We start from the raw sequence: 8,127 nt of genomic DNA, 5'->3' as shown, positions 1-8,127 counted from the left end.
AAGCTGGGCGCTGGCGGTAGTGAGAGGGGAAAACGGAGGCGCCCGGCGCCATGGGAAGGGGGTCTGCCGGACGGGCCGGCTAATGAGAGGAGAGCGGAGCGTGGGAGTCCGGGCGACGTGCCGAAGGGGGCACCCGAACCGAAAAAATACCAAAAAAGGGAATGAGACGAGAGAGGAGAATACGGAGAATAAGAAGCAGTCATTCAGCCAGGCCAAAATGAAGATGGGCGAAGAAGAAAAAGAACTAGAAGGGACAGAAGAAGGGACAGAACCCTGGGCAGGCACGGTGAAAGAGGAGAGAGATGTCAGGAGGAAAAAGCCATGTCCTGCTGAGAGAGAGAGGAGCAGTGAGAATGCAATCATGAGTGACAGAGCTGACGACACGTGCCAACGCCACCGCAGCACAGCGTGGGCCGCTCTTCTCTCTTCTCGTTCACATTCACTTACATTACATTATATTATTCAGTCATATATATGATGTTATCATTCATTTTAGATTATAGTACTATTTATTTCTGTCTGAAGAGCTTCAGAATATTCTGATTGTTTGGTAGCTCATGAAAGTCACAGTCAAAACTCTTTGGTTCCTCTGTGGTGTCTCATTTGTAGAATTTAATCAAGTAGATAATTAAGGATCTTCAAAAAGTCACTTTGCATCAAACTAATGAATTTTACTTTCAGCAACATGGTTTGTACATACTGTATGTATAATTATTGTTATTCCGGCAATATGCCTTTATACAGTAGTAAACTGATTATTTGAATGATATTGTGTTCATGTTAATATTGATGTTTATTGATGTCAATGTCACAAACTACAAACATAAACGCTTTTATAAACATATTGGGGTTTAAAGGGTTTCTATATATATTTATATATTTTTTGCAATGCACTTTATTGAAAGCTGATGAACATACATTGACATCTTGGTTTGTGTGTGTGTGTGTGTGTGTGTGTGTGTGTGTGTGTGTGTGTGTGTGTGTGTGTGTGTGTGTGTGTGTGTGTGTGTGTGTGTGTGTGTGTGTGTGTGTGTGTGTGTGTGTGTGTGTGTGTGTGTGTGTGTGTGCATAAAATATACTTTGTTCCTTAGAGTTTGCATGACCTCCTCATTGCAGTGTACAGTGAAGCACTTTTTTTGGCAGTGAGGGAATTTCTGCTCTGTTATTTTGTTTTGTGTTCTCTCTCTCTCTCTCTCTCTCTCTCTCTCTCTCTCTCTCTGTTCTCTTCTCTTCTCTGCTATCCACCTACAGCATGCTCTTGAGGCCCAGAGATTAGACTGCCGATCTTGGAGATCTGAGAGTGGGAATCAATTAAGCTCTGCCCACATTTGCAATCAATAAACAGCGCGGCTACTAGCTTCTCCCCCTTACCCATTGTCAAAACGCCCTCCAAAGCTTCAAGACCCTCTGACAGGCAAACAAAATGGCTATTCTAGACGTGTCTGTATCGACTCGGCTCACCGTAGAGCCAGAGAAAAGGTGGAGGCGAAGCAAAAAGCAGGGAAGTGATGTGTTGCTGGTGGTGCTGTTAAACAGGCTTCTGCGGAATCACACACGTATTATAAGTGGAATGACTATGAATGATTTATATCCTCGCACCGGCTAAATCATGTTCTTATATCTGTTTTTTCTGTCTTTCTATCAGTCTTTCTTTCTTTCTCTTTTTTTCTTTTTGGATGAGGTGTCAAGCGCATGATGCCACATCCGAAGACACATGTCCAGAGCGGCAGTGGGGGAACCTGTCAGAAGCATATTGATCGGGGCGACCATGGTCCTACCTGCAATGCCGGCTTGATGGATGGCTCTTGAACTTTGGACAAAAAAAATAAGCAACTACTGGAAAGCAAAATGGCAAAAGAGTTGGATCTGAAAGAAATGAACTTATGTTGATTCACAGATTGCTGTGTTTCAAAGGCGCCATAAGGTTTACATATGTGCAATACTTTTCTTTTTCCGCTCTTGGTGGTTTATAACAGTTGTTCTATGATCAGCAAAACATGATAGCTGTGTTTCATGTGATACATAAGGAACATCAAAAGATGTGACTGCAGCAGCGCTTCAAAAATTAATCACAAGGTTTTGATGACCTTTCCTTTATGCACACAGCCCTTGCTTTCTTCAATCTGTCACTTTTAATTTAGTTTCATCTCAAATTGAAAGTACAGGTAATTAAATAGTTGGAGACTTTAAAGTGTAGTTTACAGTAATAATTTCATGTTGACTAAATGCTTCTGAAAGTTTCTAAAATATGTTGAGTGTAATTACCGTTTTTGGTTCTGATTGCTTAGATGCTATTTTTGTAAAACTTGACACGCTAACCATAAAAAAGAATTACACCAAACCTGCAAAAGCACATAACCCTTCCAAAACTCATCAAATTCTTTTCAAAACCGTGTTTTTGTTTCAAAGCACTTCACTACCATCATGTAAATCAGTGGTTCTCAGTATGGGGTCTAGGGACAAGAAAATGGTGTATTTTTCTCTCCCCACATACACTCAATACATCTTCTATCTATCATATCAAAACAGAACATATACTAAATTGAACATACTACAGTACAGTGAAATTGCATTGGAAACATTTCTTGAGCCAAAGTATCCTTTCACAAACACGCCATCATTCTTCTCGAATGGCAACCCCTTGTGTACAACATCAACAGAGTTGTTTGAATATCATTTTGCATGTAAATTTGACTCTTACCTTCTTTGTTATACTCTTCCAGTTCTATCTCTACCTTCATCTTCCTCTCTCTACCAATTCTCTGCTACGGGCTCCCCTTCTCATCCTCTTCCTCGCTTTGTAATGTTGGTTGCTTTCCATTTCTGTTGAAGGCAACTAAACTCACCTGTTGCCTTTAGCAATGCTCAAGTCTGATGTGTGATTTTAGAGTGAGGCCCAAAAGTGTCTTTCTTTACATCTGATGGCTGTGCTTGATCGATTGGTTCATGAGTGTGGTATTTTGAAAGACAGCGTCTTGAAATGGTAGACATAACATTGTGTTAGATTTATGAGTCTTTTTTTTTTTTAATGTCTGTGTGTGTAGTGTTTTTTCAGAAGCTGGGAGGCTGAGAAGGGCCATAATAATTAGCTGTACACAGAATGGCAAATCTACAGTACAGTATGTGATGTATCATCCTATGCTACAACAAAGAGGGGTGAGCGAGCGCTAGAAAAGCTTTGCTCATGTCAGCATTACACCAATTATGCTCATGTATAATTACTTTAACTACGGTGTTCAGAACTTCCTGACAGTGTATTTTAAGCTATAGCCCAGCACGTCTCCTGGCTGACCTGTGGTCAGTGGAGAGGGGAGCGAGCAGATTAAAACCTGCAGCAGGAGTGGACAGCGGGGGCCCTCGCGGCAGCAGTGCCGACTGATGATGTCACCTGTTGGATTATCGCTCTCTGCACACATTAGAGTAAGTGCCCTGCTCGTCCATGCGTGAACTCGCCGGGGGAAAGGACCGATATGCAGGTTATATTTGTAGCATCACATGAAACTCCATTTCACGGCCGGCTGCCCTGATTGAAAGTAATAGGGGTCTGAGGATGTGATGAAGTGACATGCCCAATAACTTTCATTACGTGGCTGTAACCTTGTCCCATGCGCTAATTAATTTTCTGCCGGCAATCATATGCTGCCGCGCCGGGGTCCAAAGTGGAAGCCCCCCTGGCCGGCACCAAAAAATCTACATGTCTTCCAAAAAAAAATGTTCAGAGCTTCCTGAAGACATGAAATGTCTCTTGAACACGACCACAGCCTTCCAACACCCTCGTGTTGCTGAGCCCCCCGGGGACCTTGTTGATAAGGAATATTTAAAGGTAGATATCCGCTTGTTGCTTTTCGAGTGGAAGAGTCTCTCGCTCTCTCTCTCTTTCTGTCTCTCATGTTCAGTGCTCTTACAGTAAGTTTCATGTTAACTCTTTGACGACCAGGCCTGTGAATAAGAAGCCCACAGAGTCTGAAGGATGAAGCCGGTGGTGAGCCGTCAGTGTTTGGTTGGTCTCCTCCTCGGCGGATGACTGATGAGCAGCTCCCGTTTGCAGCAGATGTACATGTGTATCTGTTAGCTGCAGAGAGTGATGTTTCCTTCCCTTGTTGCCTCTGGGGATCCTTTTATCACTTATGAAAAATGCTGCCTAATCTTTTTGAGTGGATGACTACTGAGAGTCTTGGTCTTTGATTACTTCAGCTCCGGCTCTCTCTCTCTCTCTCTCTCTCTCTCTCCATCTCCTCTCTCCATCTCTCTTTCTTTTCTGCTTCCTCTCCCTTGCTCACTTTCACTCCCCCCCTCTCGCTCTCTCTCTCTCTCCCTATGTCATTATGATGTTTATCGCAGCCATTTGAATACACCACACAGAGCAAAAAAAAAAAAAAAAAAAAAGAAGCCTCCAAAACTTGCATCATTTGCACTTCTGTATCAGCCAATGTGTTGGCTTGCTGCTGTATAATCTGTGAGATTGCAATGGGGCTGGAGCCGCGATGAAAGAATCGGCCCCGAATTAATATTTAATCAAGGGCTATATAAACAGATGCATGTGTGGAGCTGGTGGACAAGAGCCGGCTTTAACCATTCCCAAGGTCCCCTCCCTCTGACTGACCGTGCTGGGATGACCATGGAGAAGCTCGGCACACACACACACGCACACACACACACACACACACACACACACACACACACACACACACACACACACATACACACACATACACACGAACGCACCAAATTAGATTTAAAAAAAAAAAAAAATCTTCTGTCCCCTGCTCAGACGAAGCGCGTCCTTGCTTTAACTTGTGTACCCCGTGTCAAGTTCATTTTTATCTCTCTGTGTTATTTTTATGAGATTGTCTTGGAACCACAATTAAATCGGAGGTTATTTGTCTTTCCTCAACAGAAGTCTGTGCGGCAGGCTGAGGGATCTAGGCCATGTTGCGGTGAGGGAGGGGGGGTAGGATATGAGCACCACCTAGTGGCCAGATCCCAAAGGGGGGAAGCTGGAAAGCCTGGATTAGCTTTGGTAAATAGAGTGCAGGCAAAATAGATGCCACGGCATACAAAGCAAAAATAAACAGCTTGGGTAAAATCCTTTCGAGTCATTGCTGCGCCGTGTGTTGGTAGGGGTGTTCATTTGACACCATTTGTGGAGGTTGTAGGGATTTTTTGTTGGGCATGTTTGTTTTCATGGGAGCTGTTTTTCTTCTGGAAATGGTCCTCAAGATTGGTATCATTTGGCGCCTTTCTTTATGGGTCTTGGAAGAAGCCCTGCGAATTTGGTGGGGCTAATCTGTCTGACTGTTTGAAGACAGTGACGCATATGTAAGAAACGCAGTGGTGCAGATATCTGCGTTGTCAGTTCCACTTATTCCATGATGATGAAATACTTTCCCGCGTGCTACACCAATCCCCCACTGCCTTTATTGTGAAGCTCTAGATGAAGTGCAATGACCACGCAGACACACACACACACACATCCAGACACATACGCACACACAGGCTCATACACACACACACACACACCACTTTGAGAGCTTGTCAGAGCTCAAAAGCAGGAACAGAAAAATGAAAAGGCATTGCCCCCACTCCCCCTCCCCTGCCTTCACCTCCATCTCCACCCCCACCCTCCCCCCTCCACCCTCAATCCTCAACCCCCACCTCCCACCCCAGCCCTGTCTCTATTATCGAGCCCCTTCTCCGCCTTTCATGTCGAGTGAAGCCGCTCCTGTGTCAGAGCTGTGTGAGAATTCCCTTAATGACGCAGGCGTCTATTGTGAGGCATCGCTTCTCTCTCTCTCTCTCTCTCTCTCTCTCTCTCTCTCTCTCTCTCTCTCTCTCTCTCTCTCTCTCTCTCTCTCTCTCTCTCTCTCTCTCTCTCTTTTACCCTAGCTCACATATGCCTGCGTTTCTTTTCTTTCCGCCTTGTTATCTGATTGTTTTGTGTGACAGCTTCATCTGGAGATGCCCGTGAGGTGTAGTAGTACCTTCATTACCCTTCACACACAGACACCCCTTCTTCTCCTGGCCTGTCTCCACCCTGCGGCTCACACAAAGACACACACACACACACACACACACACGCACATGCACACACATACACACACTCACACTTACAAACGCTCACACTCTCTCACACACACACACAAACACTCACACACTCAATGCTGCAAATGCTGACTGTGGAACACGCAATCTGAGGATCTACCGTTCACACCCCTCCTCCCAATGACACGCTCTCTTGTATTTGCCGTTGCCTGTATGAAGCAGGGGTAAAGTGTAAACAGCAAAACAACAGAGAGAGAGAGAGAGAGAGAGAGAAAAGCAAAAGAAGTCAAAGAAGAGGAGGCCGAGTCTTCTGAGGCCCTGCACTTGGCACTGGGTCGCTCAGGGCCTCCAAGATCATCAAACGGCAGCATAATGAACAACAAAAAAAAGTGTCCTAGATTTGCAGAAATAGAAATCCAGATATGTTTCAGATACAACAGACAGTGTAGAAAGGGACTCAGATTTGATCTGTGGGGAGTAGGCATACAGTTGCCCTCGGTTCATTTTGCATGACATAGATGCGCTTGTTTAGTGATACGATGTTTACTGTATTTGGTTCATGTAAAAGTAACACAGCCTCCATCTTTCAGATTCTCAACCACACTCTTACAGTAAACAAAACCATGCCGGCTTTAAAGAACCTTTTGGAGGGCCATATACAGTACATGCCTGATAGCGTTCAGGCATGGTGCCTGAATTCAGGCTTGAGCTCGGCCATGTACGATGTCAAGAAAGGCCATTCTCTATATTGTCTTTGAATGTATTCATATAATTTCAGGCACAGATCATTTCTTGTCTATTAGCCCTTCACATATGAAGCATGCAATACAACCATTTTTGGTTCTATATACAGTAGCGTCTTTTTTTTCCAAGAGTGCAGGGCTAAGAGGCTTCGCTATTGCAGTGCAGTGTAGAGCACAGTGCAGAGCGCGGACACCACAATGTCCACAACGCTCCACCCCTCAGATGGCACATGCCTCCGTAGTGGCTCTCGGGCGGGTCTGGCACAGTTCCGGCGCGGATGAACCAGCTCCGGGCCACGGCACCGCCAGACCCAAGTTGACCGTCACCTGCCTCGCCGTCGTCCCAAGGTTGCCGTATGTCATGTTGTCCTGGCCTGTCCACACATGGTCATCTTTGCGGGAGCCTGTCTGGGATATGGATGGCCGGGGTAGACCCGGGCTCTCCATCACACAGTGATGGCTTATATGATGACCCAATGAGGGGTCTGGCAAGGGCCTGGAACACTAGAATGCTGCAGTGTGGTGCTACGGCATAAAGAGAGGCTACTATTTTCTTCTAAGGCTTGTTTTTGAGGTAAAATTGTGTACTATTTTCTTCTAAGGCTTGTTTTTGAGGTAAAATTGTGTACTATTTTCAAAATATTATCATGATTATACATGTGCTAGCAGCTTCTCAGACTTGAAATTTTCCAAAACAGAGAAGCTGCTGTGCATGACTGATTATTATTATACCATTCCATCTAACTGACATGGCAGAGTGCTGGTTATTATAGATACAAAATTAAAATCCAGGCCTAATTTAAATGTAAATGTGTGATGTGTGGAGATTTTGTCAGTTTGAGCTGAGGCAAAGACTGTCAATAAAATCAACATTTCCATGACAGATAGACATGACCAGACAGCCCTCAAAGTACAACACATACACACACAGACACAGACACACACAGACACACACAGACACACACAGACACACACACACACACACACACACACACACACACACACACACACACACACACACACACACACTTATACACACATACAACACTCGTGCACACACACACATTCAGTACTGCGAAAAAGTCTCAGGCACCTTCCATGTTTCAGCAATGCTATAAGGACCATATTGTTTATTTCTCACTTTCTCCAGAGAACACAAGAAATATGTACACAGTAGGCCATTTAAATACACATAGATGTTTGTTCTGATCCAAATTCAGTCTCAAGCTACCATTAGATGTGTTGTTTCAGCAGTGTTACAGTATAATGATCAAGCACCCAAGGAAGAAGCTCTTGATGGAGCTGTAGGCTACAGTACATCTCTGGTGACCCTCTTCATTGT

The sequence above is a fragment of the Sardina pilchardus genome, chromosome 13 (assembly GCF_963854185.1).
Source record: "Sardina pilchardus chromosome 13, fSarPil1.1, whole genome shotgun sequence".
NCBI classification, from domain to species: Eukaryota; Metazoa; Chordata; class Actinopteri; order Clupeiformes; family Clupeidae; genus Sardina; species Sardina pilchardus.
Note: the sequence above shows the minus strand (reverse complement) of the source record.